This window comes from Xenopus laevis, chromosome 2S (genome assembly GCF_017654675.1).
Source record: "Xenopus laevis strain J_2021 chromosome 2S, Xenopus_laevis_v10.1, whole genome shotgun sequence".
Lineage (NCBI taxonomy): Eukaryota > Metazoa > Chordata > Amphibia > Anura > Pipidae > Xenopus > Xenopus laevis.
In genome coordinates, this window is record NC_054374.1 from 162,958,952 (window position 1) to 162,985,116 (window position 26,165).

Here is a 26,165-nt window from a genome sequence, read left to right on the forward strand (position 1 = left end):
TGTAGGAGCATCGTCATGACTTCAGTGGGGGGTAATGGAAACCATGAGTTCTTTAACTTGTTTTCTGGTATTGATTGAAAAAGAAATCAAATATAGTTACAAACAATTAAAGATTTGTCCCACGCGTTTCATACAGTTCCTTCATGGGAATCGGGGAACCATCGCAATCTCTTTTCCTCTCCTACAGATGCACCTGGCGCTGAAGGTGTTAAATGACACCATAAAGCGCAGGAAAAGAAGAAAAGTTGAGCAGCAGCAGGAAAAACAGCATCTGCCTCCAACAGACATGAACGTGTCATAATGGAGCCGTGTGTGGGCGAATCTCTCAGGTTGTTTGATGCAAAGCCACGGATTTAAAACCCATACAAATTGTGCTCGAGTTGTATAACCAAACACTCCAAAGCATTCACTTGCCTGACACGCTGAATATTATCAGCAAGAAAGTAAATAAATATATATACCTGTACCTATGTATTGTGTAATGATGGGTAATCCTCAGACTATATTGCTTTATTAGCAATAAAATACAAAGTGAGGCAGTAATGATTCCCATGGGTGTCCCCAGTAGTGAAAGTTAATGGGTAGTTATGAGCAAATTTGTCTGAAAAATTCGTGAAAAAAATTTGCGAAACTGCAAAAAAAAAAATTGCCAAAGTATTGAAGTCAATGGGCGTAAAAAAAAAATTTGACACCCACAACAATTTTTTATGCTCCAAATGCATTGAAGTCAATGGACGTTTTTTCTTAAGGCGACATTTTGTCCAAATTCATTAAAGTCAACAGGCTTTTTTTTTTTTGTTGCAGTGAATTTTTGGCACAGTTTTGCGAATCCATGGCTGGGGAAAAAATCCGCAAATCACTATTAATGGGCTCTGTTATTAAAATAGCTAGGGTCTTAGCTGCCATAAAGCAGGGCAGGACTGCTGCTTCCAATGGGGATCAGATACAATCTGTGCAGCCACTGGGACAGAATGTTCTGTTATACAGATAGCTAGAATCTCAGCTGCCATAAAGCAGGACAGGACTGCTGCTTACAATGGGGATCAGATACAATCTGTGCAGCCACTGGGACAGAATGTTCTGTTATACAGATAGCTAGAATCTCAGCTGCCATAAAGCAGGACTGTTGCTTACAATGGGGATCAGATAGGATCTGTGCAGCCACTGGGACAGAATGTTCTGTTATACAGATAGCTAGAATCTCAGCTGCCATAAAGCAGGACAGGACTGCTGCTTACAATGGGGATCAGATAGGATCTGTGCAGCCACTGGGACAGAATGTTCTGTTATACAGATAGCTAGAATCTCAGCTGCCATAAAGCAGGACAGGACTGCTGCTTACAATGGGGATCAGATAGGATCTGTGCAGCCACTGGGACAGAATGCTCTGTTATACAGATAGCTAGAATCTCAGCTGCCATAAAGCAGGACAGGACTGCTGCTTACAATGGGGGTCAGATAGGATCTGTGCAGCCACTGGGACAGAATGTTCTGTTATACAGATAGCTAGAATCTCAGCTGCCATAAAGCAGGACAGGACTGCTGCTTACAATGGGGATCAGATAGACTTGATATTTGAATTTACACTCACGGATGAATAGTTTCTCTTCTCTAGGAAGCATTAATACACAGCTGTTTCCATAGGTAACCACATTTTAAATATTTGCTCCCATGTACAGTAAAAAAAGGGGCCATTTACCCATGATTCCATGTAAAGGCGCCACATGGTACAAGTAAATCAATAACAGTTCACACAACTAGTTATGATGAGCAGCACCTATAAACTGCTTACACTGCAACTGACAGTCGGTGTAGGAAGAATGACAGGAAGGTGCAGAATCTGAACCAATGTAAAATAATTATTATAGAAAGGATAGAATTGTAGGGAAAGTGAAATTTATTCCTCATTTACATGAACTGTGGCCCTGATATTCCCTGGAGTCCTATTTTCAATTAAGGGGAAGGAAGAATCCCCAGTGCAGAGTGAAAAGGAATTAGCAGTAAGTGCTGGAAGCCGCCATGTTTGCATTAGAAGCAGCGAGACGCCGGCCCCTAAGAGATTGGTCTCCGGGACTTAGAGATCTAATAAATGTTAATCAGCCGGACCTGACATTGTTCCAGTATGAAATATATGCAGCTCTGGGTATTTACACATAGAATATGTAAATCTACATTTATTTTACAGAATGTAACTCTTTCTTGGCTCCTTTAGAAGAGGATCACAATTTATATGCAGAATACCTGTGGCTAAAGGACCAATCCAGGAACCTTCTGTAGAAATTTGGGAGAGACTGGGAATTGGGCATCTTAACATGTAGTGCCCCCTAGCTGGCATTTTAAGTAACGCTTGCGAATTTAATTACATTTCCCCCTAGGGTCTCTAGGGGGATGAATAGGAGAGGGCCTCTCTAGAATGAAGGGTCACTGACCCCAACACCCAGATTTTTGTATTTTGAACTGCAAGTTAAGATGAGACAGAATCATAAAAAAGGCAATCTATGGCATGCTAAGATTGAACTTCCCCTTTAAAAATGGACCACGGCTGCTTAAATGTTTATTGACACAAACTCCAAGGGGGTACGACTGGGGCCTATCGGGAGTCCTGTAGCTCTGGCATGGGGGATCCAGATTATTGCTTAGTCCCCAGTGTAAATGTTGCTCCATGGCCCATAATCCTCCAGGTGCACCACTGCTTTGCACCCAAGGCAACCGTAGGGGGGCAACTTTCCAACTGTCATTTTATTTCACCAGGAAAATCATTACACAATAATGGAATTACAGGGTAAATGTAAACGGTAGCACTCCTGATACTGCAGAACTACAACTCCCAGCAGGGACCTTAGCTATAAAGAGGGATTCTGGGAGCTGCAGTTCATCAGCAGCGACAGCATTAAAGCTTGCCCATTGAATTTCCATTAGCAGCATTAACAAGAGGAGCCACTGAGCAGAAAAATCTAAGTTTAATATTAAATAATATTCCCCATTAAAGGCTGTAGCGTTACAGTAAGAAAAGGTCAAAGAGGGGAGGCTGAGGGATTCATGTTATGGAGAGAGAAGCAATAAGTCATAATGACAGGATAATGATAGTCATGTAAATGGGAGAGATAACTCTCGGAGTGGGGTTCCAGGGATCCAGGAGATGGAAGAGGCTCCATGAATAATTGATATTTCCTTGATCTTCCAAAGGAGGTCGATAGAGGAACGTTCTGTCTGTGATTGGGGCAGCGGGTGCCTCATAGACTCCTGGGGCTTTTTATAAAGCAGGGGGCAAAGTCCAAAAAAACAGGAGGAAAGGACCAAGAGGCAAATTTCCAGGCAACGCCAGGCGAAAATTCGCTCAGACAACGCTAATTCACTAACATGCGAAGTTGCGTCCCTGGCGCCGAACGCTGTCGAAGTTGCGCTAGCGTTAATTCAGCGAGCAAAGCGAAGTTGCGATATCGTTGGCTAATTTGCATACGACGGGAAGTTAAAGTACAATGGACGTATATGTTGCAGCAAATACATTACATTACACAAGCCCAGGGAACCTTAATAAAATAAAATAGAGTTGTTATATTGCCCTACACATGAGCCCAGTGTTTAGTTTATGTGCCATATGTTAGGAAATGTTGGGGGGAAGGAGGGTACCCCAGAAAAATTTGACTCTCTTTTGCAGCCTATCACCCTGAAAAAAGGAAAAGTCGCCAGCGTTTTTTGGGACTTTTTCAATAAATTTTGAGGAAGTCCTATCTACTCTATTACACTTCGCCTGGTCTGAGGTGGCGAAGGCAAGTCTGGCGCAAGAGGAAACGTTCAGTAAAATTGCGTAGTTACATCCATTCGCCAAAGCGCAAATTCACCTGGCGATTGAGTGCGAATGAGCACCAGTGTCAGTCTCTTTCGCTAACGAAATTACGCCTGTGCCCAGTATTACATCATCGAAGTACCGAAATGACGTCACGCTTTCGCCAGTGTTAGTCACTTTGCCCTTCAGTAAATTTGCCCCCAAGTACTTTGCACCCTGCCCCCTGGGTTTTCACTTCACTCCAGAATAGAAGATCTTTCCCATGAAAGGCACAGGGTGTGTGGGCACATGGGCATCTACTTGGACACCCCTTAACTTGCAAAAGTTCGTGTGCACCCACAGACTCAAGGTGCCAGGGAGCCCAGTACTTACCTATAGCAGTTGAAGCATGGCTGGAAAAATCATAGAAGGAAAGTATATGCCTCCCAGAATCCTCTGGGTCTGATCAGCTGTGAGGGATGATTAGTCTCACCTGCGGCGAAACTCTAATGGGTGAAAAAATTTGTCGCACGCCAAAATTTTAAAATTGTCGCCCATAGACTTCAATGCATCTCGCCGAATTTTCGCCATTTCAAGATTTTTTGGTGAAGCAAAACAGGTCACATTTGGCCATCACTTGTTAAAAGATGTGTCTCAAGAGTGACTGCTCTCTGCCCTGTTCTGAGAGAGGAAAGGAGAGTCACTATTGGGGGATTTCAGTTACACTGCATGAAACCGGGTGTTAGAGGCTCTCAGGGGAAGGGTCCTAAAATGCACAATATTGTGATCCTATGGGGCAAATTCACTAACAATTGTAGTTTCGCCAGGCGCAACTTCGCTGCGCTTCGCGCACCTCGCCACACTTCGCCAGGTGTAGTTTCGCCAGCGCTTCGCAAATTCACTAAAATCCGAAGTTGCGCACAGGGGTAGCGTAAGGTTGCGAAGTTGCGCTAGCGTTGATTTGCTTAGTAAAGTGAAGTTGCACTAGCGAAGGCTAATTTGCATAGGGCGCCAAATTCAAATTTCAGTGGAGGAATACGTATCAGCACTACAAATGCCTAGAAAACCTTCAAATCATCAAATAAAATTCTTATTTTGCCCTACACATGTGCCCACTGTCTAGGTAAGTTGCCATGAGTCAGGAAATGTAGGGGGGAAGGAGGGGAGCCCCAAAAAAAATTTCGATCTTTTTCAGCCTATCACCTATAATGTAGAAAACACGCCAGCGTTTTTTGGGACTTAGAAAAAATTTTGACTTTTTTTGAAACAATCCCTATCTACTCTATTGCGCTTCGCCAGGTCTGAGGTGGCGAAGGAAGTCTAGCGTAAAAGGTAGCGTTCAGTACACTGCGCGCGTTAGTGAATTTGCGTAGTTACGTCGCTAGCGAAACTTCGCCAGGCGTAAGGGTGCGAAGTAACACTAGCAAAACTACGCCAGCGTTCGTTAGTGAATTTGCGCAGTAGCGAAAATGACAAACGCTAGCGAAGTAACGCTAGCGTTCAGCGCTTCGGCGCCTAGTGAATTTGCCCCATATGGGTTTAGTATGGGCAAACAGCAAAATTTGTACATAATCACTTTTTTTGTTATTTTTACCAACATTAAATCGTCCCGAATTCTATCATCATTTGGAGCAAGTTGAAATGCTTCGATGTGTAGACAATGGCATAACTCGATGTTACTGGGCCCCACAGCAAATTACATTTTGAAGCCCAAAAACATTGGTATGTTGATCTATTCTACCAAGATATATTACAATTGCTCATTAATTGGGTCCTTACTGGGCCTGAGCCCCCCATAAAGTGAGTTTTCCTGCTTTGCCAAAAAATTAGCAAAACAGCAAAAATCAAAAAAGTCAATAGGCGTCAACATTTTTTTACACAATATTTTCGCACTCCAAATGCATTAAAGTCAATGGGCGTATTTCTTGTGCGACTTTTTTTTTTGTCTCGGAGACTTTATCTCTGCCACTTTTTTGTCCAAACGCATTAAAGCCAATGGGTGTTTTTTCTCTAATGATGACTTTTTGTCTGGGCGACAATTTTGTCTTGGCAACTTTTTTTGCCGCAGCAGATCTTTGCCGCAGTTTCGGGGGAAAAAAGCAAATGGCAAAGTGCAGAATTTCGCCACAAATCTATACCTGCCGAAACAATTCACTCATCACTATACATGAGCCCTTTTGCGTGCTGTCCAATTACTTCAAAAAAACGACAGGCTTTTATTACTGGGCGGCCACTTGCCGGTATGACAGACGCTTCATTCAAAAGCTCAGAAAAGTGGCTCAGCCATTAAAAAGCATTTATTACAATGTGGCCACTGGGGGTCACTGTTCCCTCATCAGAGCAATCATCATGGCTGCACTCATTCATGGAAATGAATAGAAAGATGCAGAATAAGAAAATGTTATTTTAAGCAGCTTTATTTTTTTTTTTTTTTCAATATACAAAATTTAAAAAAATGTGTCCCTGTTTTTAAAGGTAAGTGTTAATGTAATTAATGTAATTGCTATTGAAAGCAATGTCTGTCTCGCCTTGCTGCTTCAGACTCCTGAAACAATGTAGCAGAATCCAGCTGATTAACAGGGAAACTGACTTCTGCTAAATCATTCCAAGAGTCACATCCAGAGAAGAGAAGGGGGTAGGACGACTGCTATGGGTTGGAAATTATTTTTAAACGTTTCAGGGGGGGAGGGCAAGGTTATGTCAGTGTGGCACCTGTATGACTCAAGGAATTAAAGGATAAGTAAGCAAGGGTGCTATTCTAAGCACTTATGTAATTTACATTCATTGTTTATTTTTCTTTAATTGCAAGATATTAAGGGATACATGTACTGTTAATATGAATGAATTGTGTTCCAACAGCGCCACCTGCTGGTCAGTTTCCCACCAGTCTGACCAGCAAGTAGTCAAGGAAGTTGTCAGGAGAAAGAAAGAGGCTGATGTTCTTCTGCTTAGGAATAAAATTAGAAACCTTTCTCACATCTTTCCTAAGCAGAAGAACATCAGCCTCTTTCTTTCTCCTGACAACTTCCTTGACTACTACTGTCATGTGACTTGTGCTCTGATAAACTTCAGTCACTCTTTACTGCTGTACTGCAAGTTGGAGTGATATCACACCCCCCCAGCAGCCTAACAACAGAACAATGGGAAGGTAACCAGATAGCAGCTCCCTAACACAAGATAACAGCTGCCTGGTAGATCTAAGAACAACACTCAATAGTAAAAGCAAAATGACTATGAAGATTTTCATTCATCCAGGTCATGGTATATCTAGTATAGGTCAATCTAAAAACAACTGGATTTGCTGAGTAATCAATGAAGACGTTTCACTACTCATCCGAGCAGCTTCTTCAGTACAACTGACTGGTGTGGGACGTTCTCCGCATATAAACTCTTCCACTAATCCAATCACAATGGCCCATTGTAACTCTTCAAAGAGGTGACATCTGAAGAAATTCACAGAGGTGTTGATTCTGTGTAGTTGTGATAGGATTATCCAATGTGTCATGCAACTCCTAGATACAGGTGTTAGTTGTGAGAGTTGCATGAATGGATGTGTGAAGTGTTCTGAATCCGCCGGGGTACAGATGTTAGAACAGCATTGTATGTATCAGACAGGTGGTGTCGAAGGCCCCCGCCTCTGTTCAGGGATGGTTTCTCCACCTTGACATGAATCGCCTCTTTCACGCCTCGTTCAAACCAGCGTCTTCTTTATCCAAGATTTGGACCTTGCTGTCTTCAAAGGAGTGTCCCTTGTCTTTTAGGTGTAGAAAGACAGAGTTTTGCCCTGTAGAGTTCTCCCTCCTGTGCTGAGCCATTCGCTTGGAGAGCAGTTGTTTTGTCTCCCCAATGTATAGATCTGTGCTCTCCTCGCTACACTGGACTCCGTATACCACATTGCTTTGTTTTTCGGGGGTTGGATCCTTTGGGTGTACCAGTTTTTGTCTCAGTGTGTTGATAGGTTTGAAAAAACACAGGGACATGGTGTTTGTTGAAAATCCTCCTGAGTTTCTCTGACACTCCAGCTACATATGGGATGACTGTGTTTCGCTTCAGATGTCACCTCTTTGAAGAGTTACAATGTGCCATTGTAAATGGATTAGTGGAAGAGTTTATAGCCGAGAACTTCCCACACCAGTCAGTTGAACTGAAGAAGCTGCTCGGATGAGTAGTGAAACGTCTTCATTGATTACTCAGCAAGTCCAGTTGTTTTTAGATTGACCTATACTAGATAGCAAAGTTCCACTGAGACTGATTCAGTTACATTAAGTAGGAGAAATAACCGCCTGCAAAAAGTCACATGACTGGGGGCAGCTGGGAAACTGAAAATATGTCTAGCCCCATGTCAGATTTCAAAATTGAATATAAAAAAATCTGTTTGCTCTTTTGAGAAATGGATTTCAGTGCAGAATTCTGCTGGAGCAGCACTATTAACTGATGTGTTTTGGACAGTATGACAGTATCCCTTTAAAGGGAAGGTGAATAGTCTATAAAAGCCGCTTGGCAGCTTCATGCCGCTCAGTAATTGCACAGTGACATATCTATTTGTGTCCCGCGCTGCTTTCATCATGATTTAGCCAAAAGGCCTGACAGTTTGTTTTCTTTCACCATCTGTCAGACACTGAAATCATTCGCCAGGGGTCAAATGCTGCATCATCACAGGAAGGGGCACATACATTAAGTGCATCTTTCTCTGCCAGACAAGTTCAAGCATCATTTTATAAATATGGTCCTTGGTGTGACCTAGAATGACAGAATGTTCCCACCTGCACCGAGCAGTGTAATAGCTCAATAACTGGCTGCCACATTCTCTGTAACAGAACCGACAGTCAGTGGCATTGGCACCAGTGAAGGAAAAAGCTCACACAGTCTGTAGCTCACAATCACATTCAGCCCTAAAACTCTGGATTTATGCTTTGTATTACACATTGCTCTCTACAATGCACAGGCAGCACAGAATAGTATATGTAAAGTAGAACATTCATATGAAGCAACTTAGTTCCTCACAGTGAGGTTGGGGAATGCACTGAATGCTGATTCTGTTAAAGGAAAACTATACCCCTCAAACAATGTAGGTCTCTATACTAAACTGCTCATATGTAAAACCCTGCTTCATGTAAATAAACCATTAGTATGTGCCATTGGGTAATCATAAATAGAAAATTGCCATTTTAAAAAATAAGGAAAGCCCCCTGAGGTCCTGTGATTCACGGTGCACACAAACATACCAAACAAACCATACTTGTTAGGTCACATGAGCCAATTAACAGACAGAGTTCTGTCTTTTGCTTCCACACTTCTTCCTGTTACAGTTAGAGCTGCAGTATTTCTGGTCAGGTGATCTCTTCCTGTTACAGTTAGAGCTGCAGTATTTCTGGTCAGGTGATCTCTGAGGCAGCACACAGACCACCACGAAATAGTGGGTCAAGGGATAAGATGTAAAAGGACAATATTTACTTAATATATACAGTATATCTGTATGACAAGATTCTTTAATATGCCACTTAATTTGATATAAACTATCTGTTGCTCAAGTATTCATTTTGGGGATATAGTTTTCCTTTAATGACTATAAGAGGGACTTGGATGATTTCTTGGACAGACATAATATCAAAGACTATTGTGATACTAAACTCTATAGTTAGTATAGGTATGGGTATTTATCATTTATGTGACAGTAGGGAGGGGTGTGTGTATGGGGCTGGGTTTTCATTTGGAGGGGTTGGACTTGATGGACTTTGTCTTTTTTCAACCAGATTTAACTATGTAACTATGTAACTACACAGTACAGGCAAGCTTGGAACAGAATAACAGTGGTATAATAGTCTCTGGGAAGGGAGTGTGGTTGTGGGATAGCAGGTATAGTAGGGAGAGATGGTGCCTATAGTAACAGTGGATAATAGTCTCTGGGAAAGGGAGTGTGACTGTGGGATAGCAGGTATAGTAGGGAGAGATGGTGCCTATAGTAACAGTGGATAATAGTCTCTGGGAAAGGGAGTGTGGCTGTGGGATAGCAGGTATAGTAGGGAGAGATGGTGCCTATAGTAACAGTGGATAATAGTCTCTGGGAAGGGAGTGTGACTGTGGGATAGCAGGTATAGTAGGGAGAGATGGTGTCTATAGTAACAGTGGATAATAGTCTCTGGGAAGGGAGTGTGACTGTGGGATAGCAGGTATAGTAGGGAGAGATGGTCTCTATAGTAACAGTGGATAATAGTCTCTGGGAAGGGAGTGTGACTGTGGGATAGCAGGTATAGTAGGGAGAGATGGTGTCTTTAGTAACAGTGGATAATAGTCTCTGGGAAGGGAGTGTGACTGTGGGATAGCAGGTATAGTAGGGAGAGATGGTGTCTTTAGTAACAGTGGATAATAGTCTCTGGGAAAGGGAGTGTGACTGTGGGATAGCAGGTATAGTAGGGAGAGATGGTGTCTATAGTAACAGTGGATAATAGTCTCTGGGAAGGGAGTGTGACTGTGGGATAGCAGGTATAGTAGGGAGAGATGGTGTCTATAGTAACAGTGGATAATAGTCTCTGGGAAGGGGCTGTGACTGTGAGATAGCAGGTATAGTAGGGAGAGATGGTGTCTATAGTAACAGTGAGATAATAGTCTCTGGGTAGGGAGTGTGACTGTGAGATAGCAGGTATAGTAGGGAGAGATGGTGTCTATAGTAACAGTGGGATAATAGTCTGTGGGAAGGGAGTGTGACTGTGGGATAGCAGGTATAGTAGGGAGAGATGGAGCCTATTGTAACAGTGGATAATAGTCTCTGGGAAGGGAGTGTGACTGTGGGATAGCAGGTATAGTAGGGAGAGATGGTGCCTATAGTAACAGTGGATAATAGTCTCTGGGAAGGGAGTGTGACTGTGGGATAGCAGGTATAGTAGGGAGAGATGGTGTCTATAGTAACAGTGGGATAATAGTCTGTGGGAAGGGAGTGTGACTGTGGGATAGCAGGTATAGTAGGGAGAGATGGTGCCTATAGTAACAGTGGATAATAGTCTCTGGGAAGGGAGTGTGACTGTGGGATAGCAGGTATAGTAGGGAGAGATGGTGTCTATAGTAACAGTGGGATAATAGTCTGTGGGAAGGGAGTGTGACTGTGGGATAGCAGCAGGGCCGCCATTAGAAATCACGGGGCCCCGTACAACAAAATTTTTGGGGCCCCCTGGGCCCCGCCCACACTGACGACCAAGCTCCGCCCCATATCCCGCCCACATCGCAGTTAAAAGACCACACAGACATTAGCGCTAAAAAAGTAACCCCCCCCCACACAAGTTGTAAAAAGCTATTGATGGTCAGGGCCCCCTTATAAAAAAAATTGGGGCCCCAAAAAAAAAAAAATTTAAATTTTTTTTTTTTAAAAACATTGGTGGCAGGGGCCCCCTGTTAAAAAAAACTTGGGGCCCCAACAAAAAAAATGTAAAAAAAACTAAAAAATAAACAAACATTGGTGGCAGGGGCCCCCTTCTAAGTTAAAAACAAATTGGGGCCCCAAAAAAAATTTGAAAAAAAATTAATTTTTTTTGAAAAAAAAAAAAAAAACATTGGCGGCAGGGGCCCCCTTATAAGTTAAAAACAAATTGGGGCCCCAAAAAAAAATTTGAAAAAAAATTAATTTTTTTTGAAAAAAAAAACATTGGCGGCAGGGGCCCCCTTATAAGTTAAAAACAAATTGGGGCCCCAAAAAAAAAATTTGGAGAAAAAAAAATTTTTTTGAAAAAAAAAAAAATGGTGGCAGGGGCCCCCTTACAAGTTAAAAACAAATTGGGGCCCCAAAAAAATTTAAAAAAAAAATTTTTTTTGAAAAAAAAAAAAAACTGGTGGCAGGGGCCCCCTTACAAGTTAAAAAAATTTGGGGCCACCAAAAAGAAAATTAATTTTTTTTTTAAAAAAAAACCCCAAAAAAAAACAATGGTGGCAAGGGGCCCCTTACGAGTTAAAAAAAAAATTGGGGCCCCAAAAACAAAAGTTTTAAAAAAAAGATTGGTGGCAGGGGCCTATAGAATATTAAAATAATACATTGGTGGCCAGGGGATTAAAAAAAAAAAACACAAACTGGTGTTCAGTAGAATTGAACTCATGGCTTCAGTACTTCAACTTCGCCTCCTTTCGTGACTTCGGGTCTTTTCACCGCTTCAGGACTTCGGCTTCGGCTGTTTTCGTGACTTCGGGTCTTTTCGGCGCTTCGTGACTTCGGGACTTCGGCTTTTTCCGTGACTTCGGGTCTTTTCGTCGCATCGGCTTCGGCTTTTCGGCACTTCCGCATTCGGCACTGAAGAGGCAAGACGTACGGCTCGGGCGCTCGTAAGGGGGGCCCGGATCTTCAAAAAAATGCAGCGCTGCCGGGCCCCCCTTCATGCCCGGGCCCGGTACGCTTGTCCCCCCTGTCCCCCCCTGATGGCGGCCCTGGATAGCAGGTATATAAGGTATAGTAGGATACCTATGACTAAGACATACAGTATATATAATTTAAAGGCTATTGTTTAATAATGACAAAGAACCAGTTCACCATTATTCCTAGCAAGCACTGGGTCTGTAGATGATGTAACTGCACCTGAGCAAATATGGCTCCTCCCACTGATAAAAGGAAAGACAAATATAAAGATAAATGTTCCTCCCTGCGCAGAATAATAACTGCCACAGAGTTTACTAATGTATTATCAGCTCTACTTATAAATACAGTATATTTTTCGTTAATGGATCATCTCCTCAAATATTGGATAGAAATAAAATTTGTTTTTCTATAACACTCATTGATTTACCACTAAACTGTTCATTTTGCCTCGGAGCTGGGGAATGGCAGGACTCTCCATTAAAGGAGCTAAAGCCTTTGATTTGGACAATATAAATAAAAAAAACTTCTGCATAAAAAGTCAATCGCAATCGACCAAATTCTATCAGAACTGAGACTGGACTGGGCTCTTTAGTCTCGTTTGGCACATGGAAATGATAATGTGATATTAATAATTAATCATTGGCTTCATCAGACTCATTGCAAATGAACCTCGATTTTATCTCTACTTTCATTCATAAGCACTATTTGAGCTAAGGGGGCCCAAGTAAAGGGGTGACTTTGAGTAAGTGTTTATTTGTACCCTGGGTACCCCTGGAACTATAGAAGGGTGACACCCCAATGTTTCTATATATCTGTAACCTTGTTATGAGCTAAGGGGGCCCAGTCTGAAGGTCAGTTAGAGGGAGATTTGGGGTGAGTGTTTATTTGTACCCTGGGTACCCCTGGAACTATAGCAGGGTGACACCCCAATGTTTCTATATATCTGTAACCTTGTTATGAGCTAAGGGGGGCACAGTCTGAAGGTCAGTTAGGGGGAGATTTGGGGTGAGTGCTTATTTGTGCCCTGGGTACCCCTGGAACTATAGCAGGGTGACACCCCAATGTTTCTATATATCTGTAGCTTGTTATGAGCTAAGGGGCCCAGTCTGAAGGTCAGTTAGGGGGAGATTTGGGGTGAGTGCTTATTTGTACCCTGGGTACCCCTGGAACTATAGCAGGGTGACACCCCAATGTTTCTATATATCTGTAACCTTGTTATGAGCTAAGGGGGGCACAGTCTGAAGGTCAGTTAGGGGGAGATTTGGGGTGAGTGCTTATTTGTGCCCTGGGTACCCCTGGAACTATAGCAGGGTGACACCCCAATGTTTCTATATATCTGTAGCTTGTTATGAGCTAAGGGGCCCAGTCTGAAGGTCAGTTAGGGGGAGATTTGGGGTGAGTGCTTATTTGTACCCTGGGTACCCCTGGAACTATAGCAGGGTGACACCCCAATGTTTCTATATATCTGTAACCTTGTTATGAGCTAAGGGGCCCAGTCTGAAGGCCAGTTAGGGGGAGATTTGGGGTGAGTGTTTATTTGTACCCTGGGTACCCCTGGAACTATAGCAAGATGACACCCCAATGTTTCTATATATCAGTAACCTTGTTATGAGCTAAGGGGGCCCAGTCTGAAGGTCAGTTAGGGGGAGATTTGGGGTGAGTGCTTATTTGTACCCTGGGTACCCTTGGAAATATAGCAGGGTGACTGGTACCCCAATGTTTCTATATATGTAACCTTCAGCAGTGGTATGACACATGTACAGACAGGCTCTACACCCCCTAGTGGTCATGAACAAATGTTGCGATTATTACTGCTGTCCAACATGGCAGCTTCCAGTCATATATATAAATGCAGATATTCACTGCCCTGTATCACTGGCATTACATTCACCATTTAGATAATATTCAATAGGGAAATTAATGCATTTCTTCCATTATTTATTAAAAAGATAATGGCCAACGGATGTGCTTGAAGCGCTGGGAATAGACATGATGTTCCCCATCCAGACCCCACTTCTCTCCTGTTAAAAGGTTTTGGCTTCTTTACAAGTGAACAATCTTTTCTTTGCCGGGAACCATCCGAGGAGGCAGAAATTCAGAATATTCCATTACACAGAGGAGCGATCACTCTCGTCGTAAACCACTCGCTGACATTTATTGTAAACGTGTAAAAACGTGAAATCTCATTTGGGGGAAGAGTTAGACTTTCAGATGAGGCTCTGGGCACCTAGAAGGCAGTGGGTAATAAAGCCAAACATGCTCTGATACTTTAATATTACACTTTACAAGCTGCTCTGCCCTAATCGGAGATAAAACAATTAAATAAATAGTAAATAAGGAAAAATTATATTGTATATTGTCGCTCTGTGATATATGATGTATAAGGTCTGACCCTGTATATTGTAGCTCTCGTATATATAATGCATAAGGTCCGACCCTATATATTGTATCTCTATTATGTATAATGTATAATGTCCCACCCTGTATATTGTTGCTCTCATATATAATGTATAAGGTCCGACCCTGTATATTGTAGCTCTCTTATATGTAATGTATAAGGTCCGACCCTGTATATTGTAGCGCTCTTATATATAATGTATAAGGTCCGTACCTGTATAGTGTCTCTCTTATATATCATTTCTAAGGTCCGACCCTATATATTGTCTCTTTATTATATATAATGTATAAGGTCTGACCCTATGTATTGTCTCTCTATTATATATAATGAAGGTCCGACCCTGTATATTGTAGCTCTCTTATAAATAATGTATAAGGTCTGACCCTGTATATTTTCGCTCTGTGATATATAAAGTATAAGGTCCGACCCTGTATATTGTCTTTCTCTTATATATAATGTATAAGGTCGACCCTGTATATTGTATCTCTCTTATATATGATGTATTAGGTCGACCCTGTATATTGTAGCTCTCTTATATATAATGCATATGGTCCGACTCTGTATATTGTCGCTCTGTGATATATAATGGATATGGTCTGACCCTGTATATTGTCTCTCTTATATATAATGTATAATGTCCGACTCTCTATATTGTCTCTCTATTATATATAATGTATAAGGTCCAACCCTGTATATTGTCTCTCTCTTATATATAATGTATAAGGTCGACCCTGTATATTGTAGCTCTCTTATATATAATGCATAAGGTCTGACTCTGTATATTGTCGCTCTGTGATATATAATGTATAAGGTCCGACCCTATATATTGTCGCTCTGTGATATAAAATGTATACGGACCAACCCTGTATATTGTAGCTTTCTAATGTAGGGACCCTGAGGCATAAATTCCCCTTTTTATTTGGAGTCTCATGGTGTATACAGGGATTGGATTGGTGTAGCATGACTGATCCCAAAAGCAGCCACAAGGTAGTGCTGTGCAACCATATAAAAGGGGATGCCATGTGCTCAGTCAGCCATTACTGCCGGAGGATTCCTACTTTCACTTTCATGTAGGAAGGTGACCAGAACTTATGCAAAGATGTAGGGGGCTAAAAGGAGTTTGATAGCCCTGTGGGCTGATGCAGGGTACTCCAACAGCCTGGAAAGCTAAACCATGCCTGTTTGGCATTTTGCTGGACATCTTTTGTGCTTGCGCTATGGATGGTGCTGGGAGCTGTAGTTTTGCAGAGGAATTCTGTGTGCTCACGTTATAGACAACGTTGGGAGCTGGATGTAAGGAGTAAAGGGGGTTTACCGTGCTCGCCCTATAGACAGTGCTGGGAGCAATACCCTGAAGGATTTAAAGCCTTGTTGTGTGCTCAGCTAGGTGAGCCTGGAGCTTCTAAAGATTTCGTGGCTGTGGATGCCTGTTCCAGCTCAGGAGGAATCCCAAGGGTGAGGAGTGCCTAAGGGAGGGTAGAAAAAGAATAATGATCCAGCGTATCTCCTGTTTGTGAAACAGGCTGTTTGTGTGCCTGCCACGTGGGAGCCAATATCTTGTCCAGTGGGAAAGGTATTTGGGGCAGGTAGCGCAACCTGGGGACAAATGTGCTCTTTGGGGAAAAGGGACTGATACTCTTTGTCTGCCAAAGGAGTTGCGGGACTTTGTCTGGCATGGAGGGTCAGGAGATGGACTGCCACAGGTTCCCAGGGGAGTGGGTTACAAATGATATGATGTAAATGTGTTTTACTTCCCCTTTAATTTACACTTTCCTTATATAAAGTTGTGGTTTGTTATATAATAAAGTGTGTGATTGATTTGTTTCCTAATGGGACTATCCTCAGGTGTATTCCAGGACCCCATTAGGTGGAGGCACTGCCAGAGAAGAGTTTCCCAGTACCTTTCACCTTGCAAAGGGAACTCAGGACCCGAGTTGGTAAGATGGTACAACCTTGGCACCAAGGGGGTCGGCAAGAGGGTGTTACACTGATATATAATGTAAGGTGACCATGACAGATACATTATCTGTATTTATATAGCGCTGCCACAGTGCAGTCTCACAGTACAATAATAATACAGATGGGGAAATAAATATTACAAAATCTATATAAATACACATAGGCTTTGGGAGGCACAGGAACATAAACGTTTGAGAATATGTAAGAATGGAGCCATTTTCCTGTGATTCATAGTTGCATTCATACCGTATTTTGGTATTTTTTAATATCAGATAATTTACTCAGAAATGACAAGTAAGAGAACAAAATGCTCCTGAGCAGACAAATTTAGTAATGTAGTGCCACCTAGTGACCAATTCTGTTTATTGTATATCCCTTTTATTTATTTACTGCCAACATATTCTGTCTAAAGCACTTTACAGAGATTAACCATCAATCCCAGTGGAGTTTACAATCTAATCTCAGACACACACTAGGGGCAGTTTCAGATAGGATCAGATAGGATCTGTGCAGCCACTGGGACAGAATGTTCTGTTATACAGATAGCTAGAATCTCAGCTGCCATAAAGCAGGACAGGACTGCTGCTTACAATGGGGATCAGATAGGATCTGTGCAGCCACTGGGACAGAATGTTCTGTTATACAGATAGCTAGAATCTCAGCTGCCATAAAGCAGGACAGGACTGGTACAATGGGGATCAGATAGGATCTGTGCAGCCACTGGGACAGAATGTTCTGTTATACAGATAGCTAGAATCTCAGCTGCCATAAAGCAGGACAGGACTGCTGCTTACAATGGGGATCAGATAGGATCTGTGCAGCCACTGGGACAGAATGTTCTGTTATACAGATAGCTAGAATCTCAGCTGCCATAAAGCAGGACAGGACTGCTGCTTACAATGGGGATCAGATAGGATCTGTGCAGCCACTGGGACAGAATGTTCTGTTATACAGATAGCTAGAATCTCAGCTGCCATAAAGCAGGACAGGACTGCTGCTTACAATAGGGATCAGATAGGATCTGTGCAGCCACTGGGACAGAATGTTCTGTTATACAGATAGCTAGAATCTCAGCTGCCCCATTCGAGAGAACAGGTACTGGGTGGGGGAGTTGTGGCTGGAGGGGTGATTGGGGTCCCTGTATCAGAATCTCCGGTGGGCCTTGGACCCTCCAGCCTGAAGCTCCACTGAATGTTATTAGCTGTAAGGTTAAAGGGAAAGTAAATCCAAAAATAATATCTTACAGGTATGGGATCCGTTATACGGAAACCCGTTATCCAGAAAGCTCCAAATTATAAAAAAGGTCATCTCCATTTTATCCAAATAATCCGAATTTTAAAAAATTATTTCCTTTTTCTCTGTAATAATAAAACAGTCGCTTGTACTTGATCCCAACTAAGATATAATTAATCCTTATTGGAGGCAAAACCAGCCTATTGGGTTTATATAACGTTTGTATGATTTTCTAGTAGAATTAAGGTATGACAATCCTAATTATGGAAAGATCCATTATCCGGAATGCCCCAGGTCCCAAGCATTCTGGATAACAGATCCAATACCTGTACAATGTACATTCATTACAAATTTTCAAATTATTGAAACCTTGTTATTCGCTGCACTGCTGGTTCTGACTAATCAAACAGTGCAGCATGAATAACAGACCTGTAAAGAAGCATGAAAGCTGCTGAATATTTCACAGAGATGAAACCCAAGCCCAGCAATATAGGAAGAAAATGACAAACATATATTCCAGTCTAATCTCATTTATCCGCCCATCTCTACTGACATATCCGCACTGAACTGATTCCCCGGCTTTGTCAGGCTGTGAATGGCTCTTGCTCCTGTTCAGAGCGGGCGCCATAGATCCGAAGGGGATTACTCGTACCTAATGCTGCTTAAGGTGATTAATGATATTTGGGGCACATTAAATCCAGCTGGAACATACAAAACATTTTACGGAGATGAATCAAAACAATAAACATCCTCTGCTTAAACCTCTTATTCCTCCCCTCGCCCAAAGCTGATTATTCACTTTTAATAGAATGAGTCCCTTGTGATGGAACAGAGGAGCTGTAGTCGAAGAGACCCCCTGTAAATCATGGTTTCCAGCCTTATTATATATATCAGCAATACACTGCAGGCTAAACATAATCAGACACAAACAGGGAACTCTACTTCCTATATAACTCTATGTAATAGCACTAATATCCCAGGCTCCAGCCTATAGGAACCTCATACAGTAGCAGCAGGTGATTTTCCAATGATTCTTGTACAAGAGTAAAACACAAGTAGCAAAACGTCTGATGCACCCGGTCATGCACAGACACGGCTCCAATTCACCCCGATACCGACCAGTTTTGGGTAAGAAAACCCCATTTCAGCTTCATGAAACCTGGCTGTGGAGTCTAAATAAGAAGAAATGGGAGTCATGCCTATTGGCGACTGAGGAGAAGTTTGAGTATATGAATGATGAACATAGTTACATAGATACGTTGGGTTGAAACAAGCCCAAAGTCCATCAAGTTCATCCCCTCCCAGTGAAACCCAGTGTCCATACTTACACATTATTATTATTATTATGTATTTTTATATTTTTTTATAGCAGCAAAATGTGTTTATAGAATTAAGATACAGAATGACACACATAGCAACCAGTAAACGATACAAAAGGTGATGGCTAGTGATGGGCGAATTTGTCCTATTTCTATTTGCCGTGAAATTCATGCAGTGGCAAAAAATAAGTGAAACGCATTGTTTTGACGCGCACCAATTTCAGTGCCCGTAACAATTTTTATACACACGGCTATTTTGTCCAAATACATTAAAGTCAATGGGCATCCGAATAATTTTATAGAATCGATTTTTTTGCCTGGCGAATTTTCTCACCCATCACTAGTGATGGCCCTTTGCAAAAGAGCTTACAGTCTAAAAGGGGAAGGGATTGAGACACAAGGTGTGAGAATGAGCAAGATCAGAAATAATGGTGGGAGGTGTAGCATAGACTTCTAAATAAGTGTGTTTTAAGAGATCCTTTGAAAGCAGAAAGGTTGGGAGAAAATTGGACAGATCGTGGGAGAGAGTTCCAGAGGAGGGGTGCAGCCCTTGCAAAGTCTTGAATGGGAGCATGTGAGGAGGTAATGAGAGAAGAGTTGAGGAGCAGGTCAGTAGAGGAGCGTAGTAAGCGGTAGGGTGAGTAACTAGAGATGAGATTAGAGATGGATTTGTTCCTTAGGTGAAAGTGACATGATTTAATAAGTGACTGGATATGAGGAGGGAAGGACAGGGCAGAATCTAGGATAACCCCAAGGCACTGGGCCTGGGGTGACGGGGGGTAGTGGAATTGATAGTTACTTCTGGCATGTAATGGGTGTTAGTTGGGGGAAAGAGAGCCATTTCCGTTTTAGAGAGGTTTCATTTAAGGTCAGTGGTGTTTCTGAAGCGGCTCCTGCAATGCTGCCCCCTTAACCGTTTACCTTTCCTGCGCAGGGGCAGCAATTCTAGTGTGGGGAGCGCAATGGTGCTCTCTCAAAGTAGTAAATCAAATTTCTGGTTTAAAAAATGGAAATTCAAATCTTCAAGGTACCATGAGTGGATTTTTTTACCACCACTGGTAACCTGTTCGGGGCTGTCATCAACTCGCCTCATTGGCGCAGCACCCCTGAGCATTGTGACAGCCGAATATAGAAAGCAGACAGACAGGAGGAGACCCGACGCTCTAGATTGATCAGGAGATGAGAGATCTGAGTACCATCAGCATAGAGGTGGTATTGGAGACCATACAACCATACGATTAGTTTGCTGAGAGAGGAAGTATAGAGAGAATATAACAAGGGTCCGAGGACAGAGCACTGAGGAACCCCAACAGAAAGAGGTAGGGGAGAAGATGCCAATCCATTGTAGGAGACACTGAAGGAGGAGGAGAAGAGGGTGATTCACAGTGTCAAATGCAGCCGAGAGATCAAGAAGTATTAGTAGTGAGAAGTGGTTGTTGGCTTTGGCTGCTAAAAGGTCATTAGTTAGTTGGGTTAGGGCAGTCTCAGTGGAGTGTTGTTGCCTAAAACCAGATTGTAGGGGGTCCAGCAGGTTATTGTCAGAGAGGAATAGCATTAGCCAGGTATAAATTGGGTACTCAGGTAGCAGAGAGATAGGTCGGAGAATATTGAGACTGGAGGGTTTTTTCAGAATGGGGGTGACAAGAGCATGTTTTAGTTGAGAAGAAAAGATTCCAGTTGAGAGCGAGAGATTAAATAGATGAGTTAAGGCTTTGATAAAACAGGGATTGGCATTGCTAAGCTTGGAAGGAAACACACACACTCATACCAACCCCTCCATATACTCACATAAACTATACAGTATATACCAATATATATACTAATTATAGATTTTAGTATCACTATAGCTATTGATATTCTGCTTGTCCAGCAAGTCATCCAAGCCCCTCTTAAAGGCATTAACAGAATCGGCCATCACCCTTGAACACTTGGTGGTCAGACTGGTCAATAACTGACCAGCAGGTGGCGCTGTTGTAACAAAATTCATTCATATTAACAATATATGTATCCTTTACTATATTGGAATTAAAGAAATAAATAACGAATGTAAATTACAAAAGTGCATAGAAAAGCTTCCTCATGAATTTTACATTCACTTATTTTAAAGGCTTACTTATCCTTTAAGGACTGGAGTCCAAAACTGCCCCCCATACTCCAGATGAGGCCTCACCAGGGACCTATAAAGAGGCAGAATTATGTTTCATCTCTTGAGTTAATGCCCTTTTTTATACAAGAACTTTATTTGCTTTAGTAGCCACAGACTGACACTGCCCAGAATTAGACAACGTGTTATCTACAAAGACCCCAAGATCCTTCTCATTTAAGGAAACTCCCAACACATTGCCATTTAGTGTATAACTTGCATTTATATTATTTTTGCCAAAGTGCATAACCTGCATTTATCAACATTGAACCTCATTTTCCAGTTTGCTGCCCAGTTTCCCAACTTAGACATCAGACTATCTGGCATTTAGTTCTGAGGCTTAGAATGGGATCCTTTTTTGAATAGTGGCACATTAGCAATTTGCCAGTCTTTCGGCCATGCAAATCCTCAATGAACCTGAATTAAAAATGAAGTAAGAGGTTTGGCAATCACAGAGCTAAGCTCGTTTAGTACCCTGGGATGAATACCATCCGGTCCTGGACCTTTGTTTATCTTTACATGTTCTAGTCTCTTTTAAATTTCCTCTTATGTGAAAAATGCATCATTTGTTGTATTACTAGAATTAGGACTATTAAGAAGGAAACCTTCATTAGCTTGTTTTTCATTTGTGTAGAAATTTGCTAGAAAGAATTTGGAATGGAAAGAGGAGGAAAAGAGAAAGAGCAGAATAGGGAGGATTGGAAAATCAGAAGCTGAAGCGAGAGAAAGAAATGTAGTATAAAACTAGGAAGCCCTGTATACATAAGTAGAAATGGGAGGTATACCTACTGGCATTTGATTCACTGCTTTAGTATATATATATATATGAAATTGATAGGGAGGAAGATTTGCTTTGGGGCCTTGAGGAAAATGAAAAGCAGAATGAGGAGAGAAAGCTCAGAAGCAGCAGAAAGTCAAATGGGATGAGCGGAAGTTGATGGGAGAGTGAAATGTAGAGCAGAAGCAGAAGCAGAAGGGGGTGTTATGAGGAGTCATGAATAAGTGGGGCACCAAACACGGCAGGGAGGTGAGGATGAAAGGGAGGGAGGATGAAGCCATAAAGGAGAGAAAGAAAATGGAAAGGAGGAGAAAGACGAGTTTAGAAAGACGTGTGAAAGAGGAAAAGGGTGGAATAAGAAAGAAGAAGATGAGTTAAAAAGGGTATTCCCTGTACTAAGCACAATTCAGCAGGAACAATCCCTAAGTTTGCTCATAGTCTGTACAGAGAGATCCCATAAAACTATGGCAGCATAGGTATTCCCTGTACTAAGCACAATTCAGCAGGAACAGCCCCTAAGTTTGTTCATAGTCTGTACAGAGAGATCCCATAAAACTATGGCAGCATAGGTATTCCCTGTACTAAGCACAATTCAGCAGGAACAGTCCCCTAAGTTTGCTCATAGCCTGTACAGAGAGATCCCATAAAACTATGGCAGCATAGTTTTTTACTGTACTAAGCACAATTCAGCAGGAACAGCCCCTAAGTTTGTTCATAGTCTGTACAGAGAGAGAGATCCCATAAAACTATGGCAGCATAGGTATTCCCTGTACTAAGCACAATTCAGCAGGAACAGTCCCCTAAGTTTGATCATAGTCTGTACAGAGAGATCCCATAAAACTATGGCAGCATAGGTATTCCCTGTACTAAGCACAATTCAGCAGGAACAGTCCCCTAAGTTTGCTCATAGTCTGTACAGAGAGATCCCATAAAACTATGGCAGCATAGGTATTCCCTGTACTAAGCACAATTCAGCAGGAACAGTCCCCTAAGTTTGCTCATAGTCTGTACAGAGAGATCCCATAAAACTATGGCAGCATAGGTATTCCCCTGTACTAAGCACAATTCAGCAGGAACAGTCCCTAAGTTTGCTCATAGTCTGTACAGAGAGATCCCATAAAACTATGGCAGCATAGGTATTCCCTGTACTAAACACAATTCAGCAGGAACAGTCCCCTAAGTGTGCTCATAGTCTGTACAGAGAGATCCCATAAAACTATGGCAGCATAGGTATTCCCTGTACTAAGCACAATTCAGCAGGAACAGTCCCCTAAGTTTGCTCATAGTCTGTACAGAGAGATCCCATAAAACTATGGCAGCATAGGTATTCCCCTGTACTAAGCACAATTCAGCAGGAACAGTCCCTAAGTTTGCTCATAGTCTGTACAGAGAGATCCCATAAAACTATGGCAGCATAGGTATTCCCTGTACTAAGCACAATTCAGCAGGAACAGTCCCCTAAGTTTGCTCATAGTCTGTACAGAGAGATCCCATAAAACTATGGCAGCATAGGTATTCCCCTGTACTAAGCACAATTCAGCAGGAACAGTCCCTAAGTTTGCTCATAGTCTGTACAGAGAGATCCCATAAAACTATGGCAGCATAGGTATTCCCCTGTACTAAGCACAATTCAGCAGGAACAGTCCCTAAGTTTGCTCATAGTCTGTACAGAGAGATCCCATAAAACTATGGCAGCATAGGTATTCCCTGTACTAAGCACAATTCAGCAGGAACAGTCCCCTAAGTTTGCTCATAGTCTGTACAGAGAGATCCCATAAAACTATGGCAGCATAGGTATTCCCCTGTACTAAGCACAATTCAGCAGGAACAGTCCCTAAGTTTGCTCATAGTCTGTACAGAGAGATCCCATAAAACTATGGCAGCATAGGTATTCCCCTGTACTAAGCACAATTCAGCAGGAACAGTCCCTAAGTTTGCTCATAGTCTGTACAGAGAGATCCCATAAAACTATGGCAGCATAGGTATTCCCTCATATACAGCTCCAAATGAGCACTCTAATGAGGAAATAAATATACTGGCTCGTGCAGTTTTCACATCTGCTTCAATGGCAGCAAAAGCTCCAGTTTTTATTAAAATGATGTAACAGGCCTGGCATTTAGCAGCTGATCAGCTGACTTACACATTCCAGCATTGAGGCACGTGCCACCCTCCTCACCTGTACCCAGAGATAAAATGAGAGCATGTGCAGGAGCGAATGGCAGAGATGAGCTGCATCGGCAGGTGAGATATTCAATTTTAGTTCATCTAATTTTGCCAACCTAGCAAAGCTCACTAATGCACGTGCCTTATTAGCGCAGCCCCTTTACACATATTACGTAGGTCACATTATTATGATTGACCTCTAAGTAGTAGGAAATTTGCAGAAGCAGAAAAACAAGGCCAGTCCCGGATCCAATATGGACCAGCGTCTCCTCTATATCCATGGAGAGGTGATAGGATAACTTCATACATTCCTGTGCCTAATAATATGAAGAGAGTTCAGCTCATGGTTTCCCACCTTGAGAGGCCATGGCTAAGCAATTGTCCTCAGAATCTTGAATATGTAGAACGATCTATGCTGAGCCTCCCACTGATTAATACGTAAAGCACCAATGCCTAACCAAGCAGCTGACACTTTATAGGATTGAACAGACATCTAGACAGTCAGATAAAGGGTCCGGCTCAAGGGCCCCCAATCTTGGAGGTGGCAGAGGCTGGGCATGTCCAACAAACAATGTAGTGGAGAAAAGTAAATAAAGGGGAAGTTCACCTTCAACTTTTTGGTTTAGATTTAGACTTCGGAACATAATATTCCTGTGCTCTTCATTTGTATACTAAAACACTGCTTACTATGAGAGTAGTAAGTACTATGGGCTGAGTGGGAAGAGTACACCCTATATCAAAGGGTTGAGCTTTTAGAGATTGTGGATACAGAGATGTGAAAATTCTGCAGAACGGCCCAAGAGTCTCTCTGTATAGGGGACACTCATCAGGCTTCTGCAACGGTACTGGTACCCCTTGCTTGTTTCCATAGCAACCAGTAGGCGAGAGAGGAGAAATACAATTAATAGTGATCAAAGGGATGTTAGTGAATGCAGATGCACACACCCTCGTTAACCCATATAATTATCACCCCCTGCTGATAGAAGAGAATTTTTGTGCAACATTATGAAATTAGCACCCGGAGTGTTTGAATTCTGACCCACTTCTTTTATTTATATAAAAACATAACCACAGGGGCGAGTGTTTGCCAATAAGTGTGTCTAGTGGCCCACTGGTGTCAGGCAAATGGCGACCACTGACATAGCAATCATCATGTTTTCTGGTTGTTATGAGTCTCCACAAGCAGAATCTGGAATGAAAGGGGAACTCATTGCACTTACCTATCAAGGCTTTGAACAGATTACTCTTAAAGAGACGGATCACCTTCTCAATGGCCAGTCTGAGCTGCCGTTCCTGCGGTTTTCGTAATTTCCTGCGATATTCCTCCAGTAATGCCAACGCTCGCTCTGTATCTGCAGAGAACAAGCAAAATACAGGTAACAGTCACCCCCCGGGGCTGCTGAGTAACAGTATAACGGATGATACTTTTGCGTTTACATTAGTAATTGCAGTTGGTGTTGAACTGTAAACACCAACCTATATCTCTCTGTCTTGATATATTGATCAATTAACAATAGCAACAGCAGACCCAGAGCCTGCAAGGGGACCCCATGAGTATATAGAGCCCAGCAGGGTCCTGGTGTATGAGCAATATCAGTAAAAGGGGGATAGTTACAGCCTCAATAGTAAACCACACTTACATCTCCCCACCCTTGAGTAAGTATTTGTATATATTTTATTGCTACTTCTGGCCCATGCTTGAGGTTTGTTTCTAGGGCAGGGCCCTGCTAGTTCTAGTTTTATAGGGACATCATCTTTCCTACAGTTATCTGTAAGCCAATCAGAATGGGGATGATATACTGTAAATTGGATTTATTGCAGGGATGCACCGAATCCACTATTTTGGATTCGGCCGAACCCCCAAATCTTTCACGAAAGATTTGGCCGAATACCGAACCAAATCCGAATGGGAAGGGGAAAACATTTTTTACTTCCTTGTTTTGTGAAAAAAGTCACGCGATTTCCCTTCCCACCCCTAATTTGCATATGCAAATTAGGATTTGGTTAAACCGGGCAGAAGCATTCAGCCAAATCTGAATCCTGCTGAAAAAGGCTGAATCCTGGCTGAATC

The 26,165-nt window shown here is 42.3% G+C and overlaps 1 long non-coding RNA gene across 1 annotated transcript in view; it reads right to left on the bottom strand.

Annotated features, from left to right (window-relative positions):
• Positions 1-25,922, bottom strand: part of LOC121400722 — a 71,691-nt gene extending 45,769 nt beyond the window's left edge. The window contains exon 1 of the long non-coding RNA XR_005965936.1: positions 25,315-25,922. This is a non-coding gene — a long non-coding RNA (uncharacterized LOC121400722). The remainder of the gene's footprint in view (positions 1-25,314) is intronic.
• Between the last annotated feature and the right edge of the window lie 243 nt (positions 25,923-26,165).